At 36.7% G+C, this 19,135-nt stretch overlaps 1 protein-coding gene and 1 long non-coding RNA gene across 9 annotated transcripts in view; both read left to right on the top strand.

Moving 5' to 3' along the window:
* PACRG (parkin coregulated) overlaps positions 1-19,135 on the top strand; it is a 228,822-nt gene that overhangs the window by 4,222 nt on the left and 205,465 nt on the right. The window lies entirely within an intron of this gene.
* The window catches only part of LOC140683519 (uncharacterized), a 47,528-nt gene that overhangs the window by 3,436 nt on the left and 24,957 nt on the right, over positions 1-19,135 (top strand). The window contains exon 2 of the long non-coding RNA XR_012054707.1: positions 340-19,135. This exon is cut by the window's right edge and continues 24,957 nt beyond it. This is a non-coding gene — a long non-coding RNA (uncharacterized lncRNA). The remainder of the gene's footprint in view (positions 1-339) is intronic.

Raw genomic sequence — 19,135 nt, 5'->3', positions numbered from 1 at the left:
CATCCACTGCAAAATCAAGACTGGTTTTGTTATTTACTTTGTAGCAAAGTTTCTAATTTGATTTTGGGAGTATAGGAAAGAATACAAGAAAAAAGTTGTATCTTTTGATTATAACAGCTAATTTATTGGAAAAAGCAGTGTGTTTTGGGGCAAATAGATGTCAAGTTAAAGGAGTGTTTTGATAGAGGTATATTGAGAAGTAGCACATCTGTCTTGGAGGAACTTCTCCAGTTTTACAATAGTAGTTGTGTACAATCTAGGAGTACATTTCAGTGAGCACTGCGAGACAGTTTAAGCTGTCAGTCTCCGGAAGGCAATCCTATCTTCTTCCTCTCTCAGGCTGTTTAGTACTGCTGCCCGTTGTGTCCTCATTTGTACAATGTTGGCTGCTCAGAGAGCTGATCCTGCTGAAAAAACTCCAGCCTGTTAAAGCTCACAGTGTTGAACTGCTGTCTGTGGGACTGAGGCAAGCAAGGCTTCTGCTTTAACAAGGTTCATCTGTTTTGCTCTTCTCCCTGTCCTGACTGCATGCTTTCATCTCTCCTTTTGCACTGATATTGTTTTTTCTTGTAAATATAGAGTAAGTTGGATCAGCTGTAACAGCTCTTAATATATGCAATGCAAAGGGAAGCAGGAAAGTGTCTGCATAAGCTGTTTGTGTGGGAAGGTACCCTCTTGGAAATATTGCAGTCTTAATTAATTTAAAACCAGTATGATACCAAGTTTTAGCAGGCTAATGACACAAGCATTTACAGCAGCATAAACTTGCACCACAATTGAAAGGTAGTGTTTTCATCCCTGAACATTTATTCTTTGTGCAATATGTACTTTTGTATGGCTTTGTGGTGAACTGGACAGGGGTCCTGGTTAAACCTAGATTAAAAGCAGCTCAACATATTGTTTTGTTTTTTTTTTTTTATTTAATAGCATTCTAATAGACATGACATACACTTTGATAACAGTATAAGCTCACAAAAGTTGTCACTGCTACAGCCCTGCCTGTGTCTGCTGCCTGTTTGTACCTTCTCCTTTGTGCCAGTACACAGTCATCCCACTGGATTGATGAGGCACTTCAGTTGCATTAGGTTCAAACATGAAAAGCTTCAACACAAGGAGATTTTTATTTCCCCCATAAGGTTAGATTCCTTTCCAATTCCATGCTCGTATTTACTGTAATGACCTCTTTGATAGTATAATGTAAAAGCACAATATACAGAAAAAATACTAATGCTTAAGACCATAATTTCCTCAGAAAGCTTCTATTTCATGAAGACAACATTTTTCAGTTTCAAAAATTTCTCTACTGCAAATGTAGGAATTTGGAATAAATTATTAAATTATAGTTAATAAGAATAGTCTCCAAACATGATTTTAAGCTGTCTACTTGCTGTGTAGAGAATTATCTAAAGTCAGCATTTCCTACATGCAGCTGAGCACACCTCTGGAGGTAATAAATTGAAAATGTGAAAGGGATGAGTTAGAATGCATCTACCATACATCCTTCTCAGCACTAAGTCTCCAGAACAGTTTCCAAAGAAATGGACACATATGTGCATATTCTTTCTTTTAACTTGGTATCTCTAATTTCATTGAAGAAAAATCCTACACTCTGTGTAGGTTTCGGCCTTTGTCTTAGTCTTTTCCCTGTTGAGTGGGAATGTTCTAGGATGCTACCAGAAGTGAGTTGAGTGAAGAGCCATCAAGGCAAGGTTCTAGAGTTCATGTTGCAGGAGGAGAGGCTGAGGGGAAATGTATTTCAGCCTGGAAAAGAGAAAGCTACCAGGATATCTCATGGTATTAGGTCTTAACAGACCTAGTGACCCAGTAGCTGTGAGAAAGCTGTCAGGAAGAAAAAGCCAGTCTGTTCTCTCCAGTAATGGGAGGACAAGATGTGTGTGTTGAAATAAGGTGTTCATGATGATGAAAAAATTTTCCACAAAGAGGATAGTCAAGCAGTGCATCAGGTTTCCCAGAGCTCTGCAGTCTTCTTGAAGATTTTCTAGACTCAAATGGAAAAAAGCCCTGAGCAACCTGTTTTGACATTACCATGCTTGGAGAAAGAGATTGAATTGGAGACTTCTTGGGGTAATTTTAAACCTGAATTTTCCCATGATTCTACATCTTACATATTATGGTTTTTTGTGGTCACTCCATGGCTTTGCTGCTGCTGAGGTCAGACAAATTAGTGATGATTTATTTACTTCCTATTTGGATAAGAAAAAAAGGCATCTAAGGTTTTTGCTGTAATAAATCTGCTGCTTTTCTGAAGATGTGGAGGGGGTAATAAATGCACCTCCCTTCTGGCCTCAGAAAAACTATGTAACACCATATTGTTCCAGTTATAATAGTGAACTACATCATAAACCTCAGACTGGCTTCCTGAATACAGTTGAGTAAGCCGGCATCAGTGCTTGGGTAGCAGCAACACATGCCTATTAGATGATTTCAGCTGCAGCTAATTCTTCTTATGTAGTCTGCTGAAAGTGTGCAGGGAGGGCTGCTGCCAAGTATGCAATGAATGCTTCAAGGAATTGGTGCAGCTGGCCATGTCTGTAGCTGTCAGCTTCTGGATGTTGTCCCTTGTTTCACAGTCTCCTCTTGTCACTGCTAAAACTTAAATAACACTGGAAGCTTTAAGTGGGCGAAGGAGACAGGAGATGTAGCTCAGTGGCATGTGCATTAGGAAAACGGGTGGGGAAACAGAAAAGGATCTGAATGTGACTCCCTAAAGTGAGGACCTAGGTGATCACTAACACGGTATGACTTTTCCTGTGGCTGTGTTCCCAAACTTTACAGGCAGAGTGTGCTGGAGTCTGTACCATGGAAATGAAATTTTTCCTTCTTTCCATGACTGATACTTTGGGTAATATATAATACTTAGTGTATGTTTAACTGAAATTATCTGATAAGACTTTTAAGGGGTCAGAGAGGTTTAGTTTTTTTCACAAAGTTTCCTAACCATTTCCTAACCATTTCCTAACCAATGAAAATTTTTGTGAAGTAAAAAAAATTGTAGCAAAGAATACTTCTGGTACATTGATAAAATTTCTAGACAGTGTGTCCTAGTTTAGGGCAAATTTGGGGAAAACCCTCTGGAAGGAGCCCCCAGAAAACAAAACCCCACGGCCCTTCCCCACCCACCTGGTTCGGGAAAAAATTTTCTCTGAGAGAAGTGGAATAGAACCTGTTTATTCAACGAATAAAGCACTCCCCAGCACCAAAAAAATTAACAACACCAGATGACAACAAAACTCTTTCACCACTCTGAAGAGATGAACAAATCCAGAAAGTCTTTCCTGGGAGTGGTTGCCTGGGTCTGGATGCTGGGGATTGCTCTGGGAACTGGGGATGGCTGCTGCAGATCACAAAATGCAGGCTCCTGGTGTTCCTTGGTGTTTCCCAGATCCCAGTCCGGAGCAGGTTGGATGGTATTCAGGAAGAAGAAAGGAAAAGAAACAGTCCAGGGAAAGAATTGGACTGCTTAGCTAAACTAACTAGGAAGCAAAGGCAAAAGCAGAAGCAAGCAAAGCAAGCAAAAGCAAGCCAGCCAGCACTAGCCTTTTCTAGACAGCAGACCATGGGGGGAGGTGAACTGGCTGATAACAAGGCAAAACAAACCTTCACTTTCAGAGTCAGTTCTGAAAGCACAGAACATAATATCAAACATAAACAGAACACACAATTGGAGATACAAACACCATAATGTCACCCTAGGACACAGTGTTATAGACAAACTACTGTGAAAGACTGACTGGCTCTTCCTAGCAGTAGCTGATTCTTCTATATACTTGACATCCATATAAGCAGTTTGGCATAGATTTTTATTTTTGTAGCGTAGTTAAATAATTTTTGCGGGAAAATTTACTGATCTCTGATGACTTCTTTTCTTCATAAAATACATGTCAGACAAGATAAAATTATAAATTCCTTCGTGGGGTAACAGTATGCTGAAGGCTAAATTATGGAATTGTGTTTAATAGTTGCACTCTGATTCTGTAGATACATTACAAATATAAAGTTCCTTATAGATGCAATTTTTGGACTTTTATGAGTGTGAGTTGAGGGGATGCCTCAAATAAAAGAACTGCTCCTGAGAGCAATTTAATTCTAGTCAGACTTTCTGTGAAATTTCTGTTGGGCCTCTTGCCTGAAAAAAAACAGGATTCTGATGTGATAATAAAACCTGCCTTAATTATAATACGAGGATAAACATATAATTTAGCTTTTCATACAATTGTGATGGTCTCTTTTAATGTAAGATTTTTCTTTTTAAAGATAACTCTTCACCCATATATCTGTAAGGGATGATGTCAAGATCTTGATAGCAAGAGTAAATACTGATTTTGTTTTCATTTTCATAATAGAAGTATGTCAGTCACCTGAATAGGATCCAGAATAACTTTGTTTGGTGGGCTTTTGTTGTTGGGTGATTTGATTTTTTATGTACTGAAAGACTTTATAAACTAATGTATACTGCAGTAAGTAAAAAAATTCTGCACAACCTGACATAAAATACATCATAGAAATATCTGTGCAATGAAAGCTCTTGAAGCAAGCATAGCATACTACTAACTTTCTGTATAACAGCCAGCTGAAGGCAGAACACATCTTGAAAGGTATGTTTGAGGCCTATTTTATTGGTCAGAAGCATATTAATGAGAACATTTTGTGTGGTTAATAGGCAATACATAGTATTCTATACTAAAACTGACCTAAATCCAGATCAGAGGGTACACTGTTTCCTTGCCCATCTCAAGTGTGTAGGACATCCTTTAGTTTGCCATCATCACATGAGTGTTTTTAATAATTTCTGACTTGTCCTGCATCTCATGATAATATAAAAGAACTACTTCTCTATAAGTTGGTTTGACTTACTAGGTGTTCCTGAAAATATCTGTAGGTATTAGGTCTTCTGAGTTTAGCAGATTTTTCCTTCTTTCAGTAATTGTTAGATAGTTACTATTTTCTGTTATTTTCATGTAAAATTTACCTTAATGACAGCTGTATTATTAAGCCCATGATTTAGGGAATGAAATATCATCTTCTGAATTTTTATTTTTCTTTTTTGACTTAAGGAAGTGAGGAAAGCCCCATGGAAGGAGAATTTCTGCAAAGGAATGAGTGTGAAGGGCTTGTGGGCAAGGAACATCCTGCCTAAAGAGTTAGGATGTGAGGATCTATGCAAGAGTGGGATTTTGCAAAATCAGGCATTTGAGGCTGGTGTGTGCCCCTATGCATTCTCCCACTCCTGGATGCTCCACTAAGTGTGGCCATCACAGACCTCTTTTTTAAAACAGTATTTAAGAGGTCATCTAAAAAAATCTGAAAGCTTTGGATTTAGTTTTCTGTCCTGATAAGTCTTGGTGCATAGAATTAGGGGACATACCTAATGATCTGAGTTTTCTGTTTCAAGGCTAATAATTATATACTTACTAAAACAGACTGGTGGTCTAAATTTAAATCTTTGGAAAAAATAAACTTTTCCCTGGCTTATTTTACTGTCCTGTTCCTGATGTTTTAATGTCACATTATTGTTTTGTACTGGATATCTTCTCAGCTAAAACTGTTTAGGAAAAGGTGCATGCACACTTTTACTGACATAGTAGCCAGAATTTGATAAATCTTTTTTTTTTTTTTTTTTTTTCACAGTTGAAAACTTACATTCTTACTTCCCAAAGCAGGTCTATTGATCTCTCTCTTTGTGCACTCCTGCACTCATCTATTTGTGCTCACCTTTGATCTAGCTTTTTTTACTTCTGCAGATGGTGTCATTTTTATATCACTGGATTTCCCTTGCAGTAATGTTCATCAGCTGGGTGTTTGAGGTGAGGGCAGTTCCACATGGGAAGAAAACTTCTAGAGAACATAACATAAAGCTTATACCTAGACCTTATTAGAATACCCCATATGATAATTTCTACTGGACAAAAAAAAAAACAAAAACTCAAAGGAATGAGCTTATTATAATTTTAAATTGAAGTTTTGTAAGGCATAACTGGGAGATATTTTTCATGGGAAGTATATGTGTATTAGCTGATTATTTAATATTTTTATACAGTGTTTTACTAGCTATCTCATGCCCCTCTAATTTGTGTGTCCTTCATTTAATTCATCAGGTTTTATATTAATAGTTAAAGGTCAGAGGAACAATTACTAAAACTTGATTTTATCTGCTGTGTAATGCAGTCTGTCAAACTCAGAAAGTGATTCCTGTATATAATGTATAACCTCTGGTTGAGCTAGGAAATATGTTGGGTTTTTTTAGAAAGTAAAGCAACCCAAAGGTAATGGTGGTGTCAGAGTCTGTTTTATCTCTAAATTATGCCAATGCTTAACTTATCCAATGCAATGCTATTAGAAATTTGCACTTCATACCTATATGAATTTGTCACACATTAGTCAAATTTCACTGTGCAAATATTGTAGAGTGAAACAACTACTTAGAGAGACATACTATCCTTAAAAATCCACAAAAGTAACATTTTAACATGCTTCTGCCTTCTACTTAAAATCTGTTTAAGTCATGATTATTTTATGAGCTTCTATGCCTTTGGACATATTCAAGATGTATTACAATACTCTGATTCAGGACAACAATCAAGCTTTAAGATTTTATTTGACAGCTTCTGAAGGCTTTTGGTCATTCAGTTGTTCATCTAGTATAAAGAATTCATAGACAGTGCACTAAAATTGTATAACATCCGTCACTTCAATTTTAAAAAGTAAAGTATGTTCCAGTGTATCAATAAGAAATCAATGAGTTATGCATTTAAGATTGCAGGTGATTTCACAAACGCTTTTATCTGCTGTCATCTGACAAAGGAACATTTATAACAGAAATGTTAACTGAGTGCCAACCATTGACAATGCTGTGCCTGCCAATAGTATACAGCATTCAGATCTTTAGGCGTACATTTTATTGAAGAAATTACTGGGTTTTGACACATTTGGTTTTGTTTGGATTCTCATTTTTCCTTTTCCTTGACACCAGATAGAATTGAAATATTTTTCAGCTTAAGTGAAAAAACACTGGACCCTTTTCTAGCAATAGAACAATTCTGCCTCTACTGTACAATGTTCCATTAGACAGTAATAACAAAGTGTATATTGGGTGGGAATGTTAAAATATATTTGCAAAGGTAATTACAAAATTGGCATTAACAAATAAGTTAACTTTAGATTCTTCCATTTGATATTTTTTAATTGTTCTTTATCAGGTCACTGGTAGGATCTAGGTGATTATTCTCCATATTTTATCATATTTATTCTTTTGCTTCTGGCAAGTGGAAAACTTTGAGCTCTTGTTCCTTTATAGCATTAAATATTCTTCAGTTTTATTAGTTTTAGGTTAATCTCTTCAAAGATCAATTAAAAAAAATCTTGCCTAAGGGTGTTTGGCACAAATGTTTAGTCAATGACAAGGCTAAGCATTTCTGAGCAAAATGTTTGTACTGATTGCCGAAACAATTCCTCTGAGAGCTCCTTCAGCTAAGGTATGCATATGACCTTTTTCTGCTTGAAGTCACAGTTTAGAGTTCATACTTAGACTGAATGCTGATCAGCTGAGTCCTAGTAACCGAATTCTCTTCCCAGTGGGCTGGAAGTTGACTCCCTTGTGTCAGTAGTTCTTTTGAAGCTTCCAACTGTGTTCTTTACACAGCAATTAACAAAATCATCACCTCTTGAGCTTGTATTCTAGCTCCTAAATAAATATGCAAAAGAAGGCAATATTATTGAAGGAGAACTTCCTGAAAGCAGGTTTCAATCTTCAGAAAATAATTTCATGGTCTGCATTTTCAGTCGTCTGATACATCCCTTTTATAGTCTAGATTCAGTGCCTGAACTCCAAAGAGGAATGGAAATTCACATACATCCCTATATTCAGGCTTGTGTAGGTATTCAGCATGTCTGCCTGCACCTAAACATGCCAAAGTGTTACATTCTCTTCACCGACATTGGAGGAGCCTGGGTTTAAAGCCTAATTTAGGCTCTTTAAATCTACCCTGACATTGAGGACTGGTGTTCAAACCAGTCGTGGGTTTGTACCATGGATAACTTAATGGGCCAAAAGCTTTTCATTAAGCATCTAGAAAATGCTATAGCGTAGTGCAAATATTGGTTATTACCTAGTGGCATTTAAAAACATTCCACTTAATGTAATATGCTCATTATATGAAGAGATTCTGTAATCATCTGTAGTATACTGTTTCCTTTAGCCTGTATTTTTAGGTTTTTTTTATACTTTGTTTTTCTAGTCTATTTCCCTGTTTTCTTGATCCCTGTTTATCTGACAGCTTTAGATGTATATTAACTTTACTTCAGGGTCCCATAGACCCACTCGAAGAGACAGAGTAGTTCACAAGGTAACCATTAAGGAGCTATTATTGTGTCTTGTTTTCTTACAAGTTACAAACTGTCTGATCAAAATTATAATTTTGGATAATGTTTTTCCAAAGAAAGGAAATCAAGTTGTGTTTTTAAGGGAGATCTTCATAAATATTGTCATGTTCTTGTGTTTTCAAAAGGACTCTCTAGAGCCACTTAAAATTTGCAGTCTAACTATGAAAGATTATGCTACTATATGAAAAAAATCCACAAAGTGAAAATAAGCTACTGCTCTAGGTACCAGTTATTCAAACTACCAAAGTCTATCATGCAGGGTTTTGGTTTGGGTTTTTTGGTTTGTTTTTTTTTTTCTTTTTTTTTTCTGGTTGATTAGTATAAAAATTAAACTTGTTTTGCTTTTTAATGCACTCTGTGGTGTCTAGTAACATGACAAACAAGCCTCTTGTTTAGACCACCCTTGTCTGTTCTTCATTATTTCCAAAAACCACAAGGTCAGCTGTTTATGCTTGAAGCTGACATTTCCTCAAATGCAATTTAAAATGACCAACAAATGCACATCTTTAGGCATGCAAATGTACACACAGCATGGATGTGTAAGCCTTGTTTCCTTGTGAAGGTGTTTTAGAAATGGTACGTATACGCATTCACCATGAAAAGGGATGGAATTACAAAGGAACTAAATAAAATGGCAATGTCATAAATGAATCAGGAAATCAAGAAAAATAATGAGTTCCTTTCAGTCAGAAGCCATTTCTTGAAGATGAACACTTAATAAACTGTGTTACATAATTTCATTGTGAAAATGAACAGTCTCTCGCAGAGCCTGGACTTCAGTGTTGAAACTACAAGAACATCAGTGACTTTGTTTTCTAACGAAGTGACTGGTACCAACAAAGTTAATGACAGGGGGATCAGCAGCACAGTAGAGAACTTCTTGTAGAATCAGAATATCTGAAGCAGATCCTTTTTCATAGTCACTAGTAAGCACAAGATAGTTTCATAAAGTGACAGAGGAGAAGCCTCTCACTTCCTCACTGGTTCCCATGTGTAGCCTATAGCAGTAATTTCAAATGACTAAGGGTTTAAGAATCTGTCACTAAGTTTTGCAGTTAACTGGGAAGTATATTGTTGTTTATTAGGTCCGACTGTTGAACCTCCTGATTTTAATGTTATAGAAACATGAATTCAGTGAAAAGGTATAGCATTTAAGAAACATTTCTCAAATTTTACTGAATGTTTTCTGATACACAGTTAAAACACAGGAAGGTAATAATCATAGTAACCCTTCTAGTTTGCAAAGATTCCAGCTGCAAGCTGTAAGTCTAAGCATTGTAATGTACATCAAAGATTTTATTATATTAAAAATTTGTGTAGTATTAATGAAAAATGGCATTGAGGCAACAAGTTCCTAAAATAGAATTAAGTGCGAGATAAAAGACAGATAGAGGGAACAATTGCTTTGTATAAGGCAAATATCTGTGTTCCCATGTGAGAAAAAGACCAAAATAATTTAGCAATGCTCAGTAATATAAAATATGGTTTTGTAATTTATGTTTCTTATGAATAAACGTGTGAGATTAATGTCGGTTTGGTCCTTATGTAAATGAAGGAAAATTTATAACATGAAAATAGCACTTAATTTCCCAGATCTCATTCACCATTTGTATTTTGGGAAGGGTAATAAAATGAATTCTTACAAGGATAGGCATTTTATGGAAACTTATCATTAGCAAATTTTGTTTTAGAAATAAAATGGCATGAATTACAGAGGTAAGATGCTATCATGGTATAATAAATTCTTACCATATTGATAAATATCTGCTTTACATTTTAATAAAAAGCCATCTATTTAGTGATCTGTATGTTCAGTTGACTGGGACTTAAGTAGTGGATACTTAATTTATCTGCTCAGAATATATAATTATTTTTTTTACTGTTCTAAGTAGGTTTACAACCTACATTAAAATGTTGCTTTCTAATGAATAGTTATGCTTTCTGTAACTACCAAAAATGGAAAAGAAACTAATAGTTCAGAACATTCTCTGTAAAGAGTATAAAAGGTGGAATAAGTATCCTGGGTTTTTTTGGTTGGTTGGTTGGTTTTTTGCTATAAGTCCTGTATGTATACCGGTATTTTTTCGCAAAAGACTATGATTTACTGTACACATGCTGCAACCAGAATTCAGCTATCAAAATTCAACTTTTTAACCTGAAAAAAAAAAAAATTTTGCTTAAGACTTCAGAAGGACAAGTTTTGATATTTTCTGAATATGTATACATAAATCTTAATGGAATGTAAAAAAGACAAAAAATTCCCATTTTCACTTCACAAGTGAGGACCTTTTTTGGATATTGAAATAATCCTGCTAAGAAAAACTTCTGTTTAGTTGTTGATAATATATATGCTTATTCTTTAAAATCCAAATTTCTGAAGTATAATATAAAATCCTTCAGGCGGAACTTTTTGAGTCGGTCATCATTAGCTGCAGTTGTTTACATAACAGATTGAAAACGAGCATGTAGATAATAACATCAATGTACAACTGGAAAACAGGAAAACAAAGATGGTGGCAGTGCATGTGTGTGGATGGCTGATGGCAGTGTTTGTGCAGTGATACTGCCTGAAGAAGCAGGAGAGCCTGAGTGATTTCGTTTTGGCCATTTTCTCTGTCTTGTGTAGAGAATGTACTTGTGTTCCTGATAAAGTGTTCTTTTCTAGCACAGCCACAAGTAAGACATACATGTACCTCATCAAACCGCACAGCAGTTTTTGGTCCTCAGTGTCTTTTGTCTTTTTACACCATACCTCACTTTTCTGTCATTCATTCCAGGCTTTTTTTTTTTTTTTTTAATGTATAGCTTTTTTGCTTTTTTTTTCCCCTCAAGTCCATCTGTGTTTGCAGGAATGAAATAAAATAAGGGATCTGATAGCTTATGTTGCCACTGAAGAAGTCTATTCTCTCAAGACTTCTCATAAAGTTTTGTGTTAAATGAAACAAGAGGTAGAACCAATCCTTGTAGAATCACACAAAAAAAAAATTTCAAGGCTGGAAAGAAACCACCCATCAGAATTGTCTTGAAATCTGACTGATAGGAGTTGACCTACACAGTTCAGAGTGACTGACTAATTTCTGCCAGTCTCCCAGGCAAGTCAGCAGCACATGGTGATCTTCAGTGTCAAATGCTGCTGATAGGTGTAATGAAGTAAGCATGGATATCTTCCTCCAAGCTGTGCCAGAGAGGAATTGTTCGCAAGCAAGACTAATGCACTCTGAAAGCTGTTACCAAGTTTGAAAGCCTGACTGCCCTGATTTAGGTTCTTGGCATAGAAGTCAAGTTCTGTAGGAGAGTATGTTGTTTAGTTGTGGCTTTTAAATTATTTATTTGATCATCTTTTCCATAAATAAAAAGCGGGGTAGAACATTCAGACTAAGAGGATTTTTGAAGCCCGGGCATTTACACTTAATTTTTCATGTAGTTTAAAAACTGTGATTTACATTCAGATTACATTGAGATTACATCGGGATGCTCAGGAGTTTGTCCATCTGGGTTTTGGTTGTCTTTAAGGATGGAGATTCTACATCATCTTTGGATAACCTTCCAATGAGTTTTCTACAAATGATTTTTTCTACAGTCAAGTCAGAATTTCTTTTATTGCAATTTGTGACCATTGCCTCTTCTTTTTTTTGTTGTTGTGCAACACTGCAAAGAGCTTGACTCATATCTACTGTGCTTTCTTGCTTGTAACTGAAGGCAGAAATGAGATTGCTGTTCAGATTCCTCTTCTTAAGGCTGAAAAGTTTATCTCACCCTCTCCTTATGTGTCAGGTACTCCAGTTCCCTCTTCATACTAGTGGCCTTCACCAGCCTTTTTTCAATATATCAATGTCTTCTTTTGACTGGCTAGTCTGAATTGTGATCTTATTCTCGAATACAGTCTCACAAACACCAAATAAAGGAAAATGTTGAATTCCCTCAGCACTCTTATGTACCCCAGAATGTAGTTACCTTATTTTTGCCACAAGGGTACACAAATGTTTCACTTGTTGTTCACAGAGATCCCTCAAGATCTTTCCTACAAAGCTCTGTTCTAGCTGATCAGTGCCTGGTCTGAACTGTTGCAGTACAGTTGCTGGACTTTATGAAATTCCTGTCAACTCATTTTGCCAGCCTGTCAAGATGTTTCTGAATGCCTTCCTCAAAATTTGACTGCTGAGTGGCATTAGATATTGCACATCACATTTGAATATCTCCATCTCATCAAGATCATGGGTCAATGGGTGAACTCATTTCTACCTCAATTCACTGCTTCTTGAGAGTGACAATCAAGTGACATAATTATTTTACACTCCATAATTTTAAAATTTAATTCTCCACCATTTCGTCAAGGGATTAATTGTTTAATTTATCCCTTATGTGATGAATATAAAGTCTAGAAATCTGATTTTTTTATAACTATTATAGCTCTGTAAACAGTGTATCTTCTGTCTATCATTCTCTCTGATAGCCTGCAGAATTTTCTATATTTGCTATGAAAAATTGAGTTAAAAATATATATAATTACATTTTCATGATACAAGAATGAACATCATCTTGTAATTCATCTTGACAGGGCCACATGATGTTACCATTCATTTCTAGATTATGTAGATTTCCACTTATGTAATGCAAGTAAAATTTTAGCATCTTCATGGTACTACTAAATATTACAGTGCAGTATTTTAAGTGCTTTCTGAGTTTTGTACCATTTGAGAACTAGTTATTTTTCACTTTCAGCTCTAGGACTAAGTTGGCAGAAGTTTGTTAATGACTAGGTTTTCTATGTGGAGAAATACATATGGCCAGCTTCTACATAGCTATATTGTTGTAATTATATTTAATGAAGATTAGAATAAATGTGGGCTGAATGCACAGTTGTATTGGTAGGTTAGAGCAAAGCTAGATGTATAAATAAACCAACATTACTGGGAAATGCCGTTTTTAAACTAAGTTAACCAGACCTACTTTATTAAATTCTATGGAAGGAAAATAGTGCTGGAAATGTAATTTTTCTTAATGAATGCAAGCTTATAGTTTTATACGTAACCTTTGAAGCTTCGTGTAGTATTGTGTATCTTGGGTTTTGTTTATTTTGCTTTGGAAGTAAATATTTTGGGTTTTTGTCATCTTTTTGAACATGATTTCATTAGTATTTATTATGAAATTTGTCAGGAGCATAAGTAGAGAAAACATGCTGAAAGGTTGGTAACCAGTATTTATTCTGTAGCTAGCCTTAGGGGAGAATTATTTACTCTTTCTTTAATTTCTTCTCTCATAACAGTCTGACTTTTTCTTATAGTCTCATTCTAATAATCTCTTTTGATGAGGTCTAAAGGGTAATCTAAAGTATCCAGTCTTCTGCATGGCACTTAGGCACAGTGTAATCATATTAGCACTCTTTTATTGCTATTTCAGTGGTTATGGTAGGGTGGTGATGGTGCACAGTTGTAAAAACGAGCCTCTCTCTATTCCATAGTGTAGTCGGCACAGTCTGCAGTGCAAGTAGAAATTTTGCTTGCTTTTGACCAAAAGGACTACAGTTACAAGTGATCAGAAGTATAATTGAGCAACAAATTACAGTGAATGTGAATTAAACAAAGCATCCTTAGGTCTATATGGCAGATGGTGTGTTACTAATTCTTCGAGTTATTACCTCATAGTGACTGGCATTCTGAAGATGGTTTGTTCTGTTACAAAATTCTTGCAGAGTGAGTTAGTTCTATGAAATACTGAACAACATTTTTCACACTGTGTGATTCATACTGAGTACTTTATGTCTGGTGATCAGATCACATTGCACAACATAAATGTGATTCAGAATCACATTTGAATCAGGCAGAATTTAGAGGAAAATGTTTTAATATTTTGATTTAATTTGAACTAATATTTAGAAAAAAAGTGAACTCATGAAGTAACTTCCCTGCATGTGTTTAGTGTATCACATCTTACAGACTTGGGGATTTGTGTGGTTGTCATAAATTATTCAGTAAAGAGAAGGGACAATGGTGGATAATTTTCATTTTTGTTGTTTCTCCAAAACTCTAGTTTTATTAAAAAATGTATTGTTATGTTAAAATTTTTAATGGAATTTGAAACTTATCTCTCAGGCAGTAAAACATTAATGATTAAAAACTATAGTTTGCAGTTTCTATGATAAAATACCATTGCATTTAACTAGATATATAGCTAGGGATCTATTGCACTGTTCTATCAGTTAATTTATCCAAATTATCTCTAAAAACCTCATAAAACATTTAAGGAAAATCAAAGATTTTCAAGCATTGTAGATTGGCTGAAGTTAAGTATTTTACTTGTTCTTGAAACTCATTGTGCTTTACCAACATATTTATCTAGGCAACTGGAAAGAGTCACATTTATAGCTTGTCTGTTAATAATAATTCCATACTGTCAGTTGTAATGCTGGCTTGTGTGGTAGCTTGAAACTAAATAGAGCCACCAACCTAACTCAGCAAACAGTAATCATATATAAACAACTTTCCCTCACTGTTGTGGTTAAGGTAAAATGTAAATAAGGGTGAAAAAGCTTAATATTCTATGACAAAATGTTAGGATGTCAGGTTCTCTCTCTGTTTTCTCCAAATGTTGTGAAAGAATGAAGTCTTTTCTGTAATTCATAAAAATGATTTGGTTTTTTTTGGTTTGTTTTTTTTTTTTTTTAATTAGCATGTAAAATAAAAATGTCACCTTTTCATCAGAATGTATAATTTAATTATAGTCAGTGTAGCCTGTGAATAAGTAATATATCTACTATAATGCTCTTGCAGTAACATTTGTTTGATTACTGACTGTGCTTTTCCAGAATTAAAGTGATGAGTGTAGAGTACCATCAAAGTTTACTTTTGTTAGGCTTCTAACAAGTATCTTATTAAAAAACAAAGTAAGAAAGTATATAGCACCTGATATTTTCCTGTACTTTGTTAATTTATTAGTGAAATAATGAATTAAGTTAATTATTTAATTAAACTCTGTTGCTATCGCGCTGGCGTGGTAGTGTGGAGGAAGGGATTTAGAAAGGCCTTGGGAATTGGAAACTGAGGAAAAGATACATTTATGTATGCCCCATTGTTTCGGGAAAGTTTCGCTTCAGCATCTTTATGTAAACCCCCTTCTCCCCACCCCTGAGCAGTTCCCATTGGACCTGACCCATGGGGTGGTTCTGATGAGCCCATGCTGAACACTGTCTCTATTGTTTAGACCTTATCTCTTAATTTTGCTGTATAAAACTGTATCTGGGCAGTAGCCCAGGGTCTTTTGTCCCTGCAACCATTCAGGCAATACAATCTTTCTGGACTGCATACAACTGACCTCTCTTCGTCTCTTTATCTCGACTCCTTGCGGCGACCGAGGCGCACCGCCGCTCGGACCGTGCTAACCCAGCTGCTGCCTGGTGAGCCCAGTGCAGCGGGACCGCGGCAAACCCCGGTTCCCTGAGGGGACAGCTAGCCGGAGGGGTCCCGGGGGGCCGGGGAGGGACGGGGGACAGCCGCAAGTGACCCCCGAAAGCCGCAAACTCAATTCTTTAATTTAGTTAGTATTTTATCCAAAGCTATTTCTATTTCTCAGAATGCTTTTATTGTTAATTTCTAGGATAATTTTATTTGTATTGAGCTACAGATATCGTAGAGTCATAAAGGTTGGAAAAGACCTCCAAGATTATTGAGTCCAACCTTTGACCAGTCACCACCACATCACCTCACCCATAGCACCAAGTGCCTTATTCAGTTGTTTCTTGAACACTTCCACCTCCTGTTCAGCCATTCCAATGTCTGATCATCCTTTCAGTGAAGAAATTCTTCTTGATGTCCAAACTGACCATCCCTTAGCAAGACTTGATACTGTGTCCTCTCATCCTATCACTGGCTGGCTGGGAGAAGAGGCCAATTCCCACCTGGTTATACCCTCCTTTCAGGAAGCTGTAGAGTGATAAGGTCACCCCAAGCCTCCTTACCTCAGCTGCAGCCCCAGCTCCCTCAGCCACTCCTCTTAGGACTTAACTTATACTCTACACCTTTGACCAGCTTCCTTGCCCTTCTCTGGACTTGCTCCAGCACCTCAATGTCTTTCTTGAGGTAGGAGTCCAGAACTGGCCAAAAGACTTTTAAGTGTAGCCTGACCAGTGTCAAGTACAGAGTACAGTGCCAAATATGATCACTTCCCTCATCCTGCTGTCCACACTATTGCTGATACAGGCCAGGATGCCACTGGCCTTCTTGGACCCCTTGGCACACACTGGCTCATGCCTAGCCATCTGTCAATCAGCACTCCCAGGTCCTTTTCTGCCAGGCAGTTTTCCAGCCGCTCTGCCCCCAGCCAGTAGCACTGCTTGGGGTTGTTGTGACACAAGGGCAGGACCCAGCACTTCTTATTGAACCACATATGGCCCATTGATCCAGCCTGTCCATATCCCTCTGCAGAGCCTTCCTACATTCCAGCAGACCAACACTCCTACACAATTTTGTGTCATCTGCTGACTTACTGAGTGCGCACTCAATCCCTTTATTCAGATCATCAGCTAAGGTGTTAAACAGAACTGGCCCCATTACTGAGCCCTGGGGAGCACCACTTAGTGACCAGCTGCCAGCTGGACTTTACTCCATTGACCACCACTCTCATGATCTGGCAATCCAGCCAGTTTTTAGTACAGTGAACAGTGCGCCTGTCCAAGCCATGGGCTGCCAGTTTGCCCAGGAGAATGCAATGGGAGACTATAAGGGCTTTACTAAAGTCCAGGTAGACAACATCCACTTCAACTACTAGTCAGGACATCTGGTCATAAAAGGAGATCAGGTAGGTCAGGCAGGAGTTGCGTTTTCTAAAACTGTCACGCTGGCTGAGCATGATCCCTTGTTTGTCGTATATGTGCTTTGTGAATGCACCCAAGATGTTCCATAACCATTCCTGGTACTGCGGTCAGGCTGACAGGCTTATAGTTTCCTGATCCACCTCCCAGTCCTTCTTGTAGGTGGGCATCACACTGGCCAGCCTCCAGTCATGGGCTCCCTGAGTTAACCAGAATTGATGATAAATGATGGAGAGTGGTTTGGTGAACTCTTCTGCCAGATTGCTCTGTACTCTGGGGTGAATCCACCCAGCCCCATAGACTTGTAGATATGTAGAATTCTAACCCCATGAGCACCTTCATTTTCGTTGTAGAAGCCAGAAGAGCTGTGTACAATCATAGGTGTCCCTTTGAACCCAGATCATCAAAGATCTTGATATAAATTAAAAATTGTTTGGGATATTAAAAATTTGTCTGTAAGCATGGTGTATGTCTGGTTTCAGCATGAGCAGCTGTATGCTGCTGTGGCATTAAGTCCAGTACAGGGAAGCTGCGGTGGTTAGTAATGGGAGATGTGGATGAACACTTTTGTGCCAGAAACTGCAGAATTACTGATAGTTACATCTCAGTGTCTGCTCAGGGAAAGCTGGTAGAGAGTGTGCTAATATGTGCTGTGATAATCCTTCTGCCCACAGTGAAGGATGTTCATAGCATAGGTCTATCAAATTTTCAACATGTCTAGTTATGTTTAATATTATGTATGTATATATATTACTGAATTGTATATATATATATATAGTTACACAGTTACTTGATACAGACGTCTCTACAGACATAAATGTGTTCTTGTATTTTCACAAAGAGACAGGTGATTCACAGTTAAGTTACTGTGATACATTTCTCAAATTCTGTTTTTATACCATTTGGATATGTCATAATTTTAAAAAAACAATCTAAGGCATTTTCATAAACATGAGATAATATACGTATATACAATATTAAAGCAAATTTATCATTATTTTTTTTTACCATGCAGACATAACTCATTATTTTATATGGATCTGCAGAGATCACTTGTAAGTATTTCTAAGGAGTTTAACCTTTTAGCATAGAATTACTATAAAAAAATTTAATCCAAATATTGCTTTTCCCAGCTAGAAATATTTAAGAGTTCATAACAGCAGTATTTCTTGTATTCCCTCTCCTTCCAGCCTTCATAGCACAGCTTGGTAGCTAATAGCAGTGTTGCTAGCAGCCCTAGTACTTAGAAGGCATAGCTTTTACTATTTTAATAGATTCTTATATTCCTTTTTTTTTTTTTTTTTTTGATAAGTTGTCATATTTACAGTGTTTGCAGCAGTTGTTTAATTTGGTGTAAAGCCCATAGGTTTTACATGTGTGTTTTGTAATATGAAATTCTCTTCAGCTTTGGCTGTTATGTAAACTTGAATTTTGGAATTTTCTTTCTTATTTCCAGAATAACTGTGGCCAGCTATTAGAATAATACTGCATCAAAATTTGGAGTTAGACAGACCCTTCAGCCAAAGTGAAAACTTAAGAGCTCTCTTATCTCCCTATATTGGGAGGGGTGGGATGGGATCCAAAAAAACCTGTTTTCAGAACTCAGCTTCATCCTACCCCTGACAAAACAGCAGAATGTCTGCACAAGACATAAAGCTTGTTTCTTACTCTTGGTAAATGTTGCCCAGTGTCCAGGCATTTATTTCTGGCATGCAATTTCCCTTTTTTTCTTCCTCCTTCTCTGCCTCTGACAGAAGCATCACATGTACACAAAGGTATCTTAATATTACCACAAAGATAATGAGAGGTAGAGGAGAAAAAGAGACTGGAGGGAGTTATTCTATTTGCCAAAGATGGAGCTATTTGTTAGCTTGTTCCTTTAAAAGAACTTGTAGGAGCAAATACTGTCTTAGTTGTAAAGCATACCAA

Source organism: Taeniopygia guttata, chromosome 3 (genome assembly GCF_048771995.1).
Source record: "Taeniopygia guttata chromosome 3, bTaeGut7.mat, whole genome shotgun sequence".
Classification (NCBI taxonomy): Eukaryota; Metazoa; Chordata; class Aves; order Passeriformes; family Estrildidae; genus Taeniopygia; species Taeniopygia guttata.
Note: the sequence above shows the minus strand (reverse complement) of the source record. Positions and strands in the feature narration are given on the sequence as shown.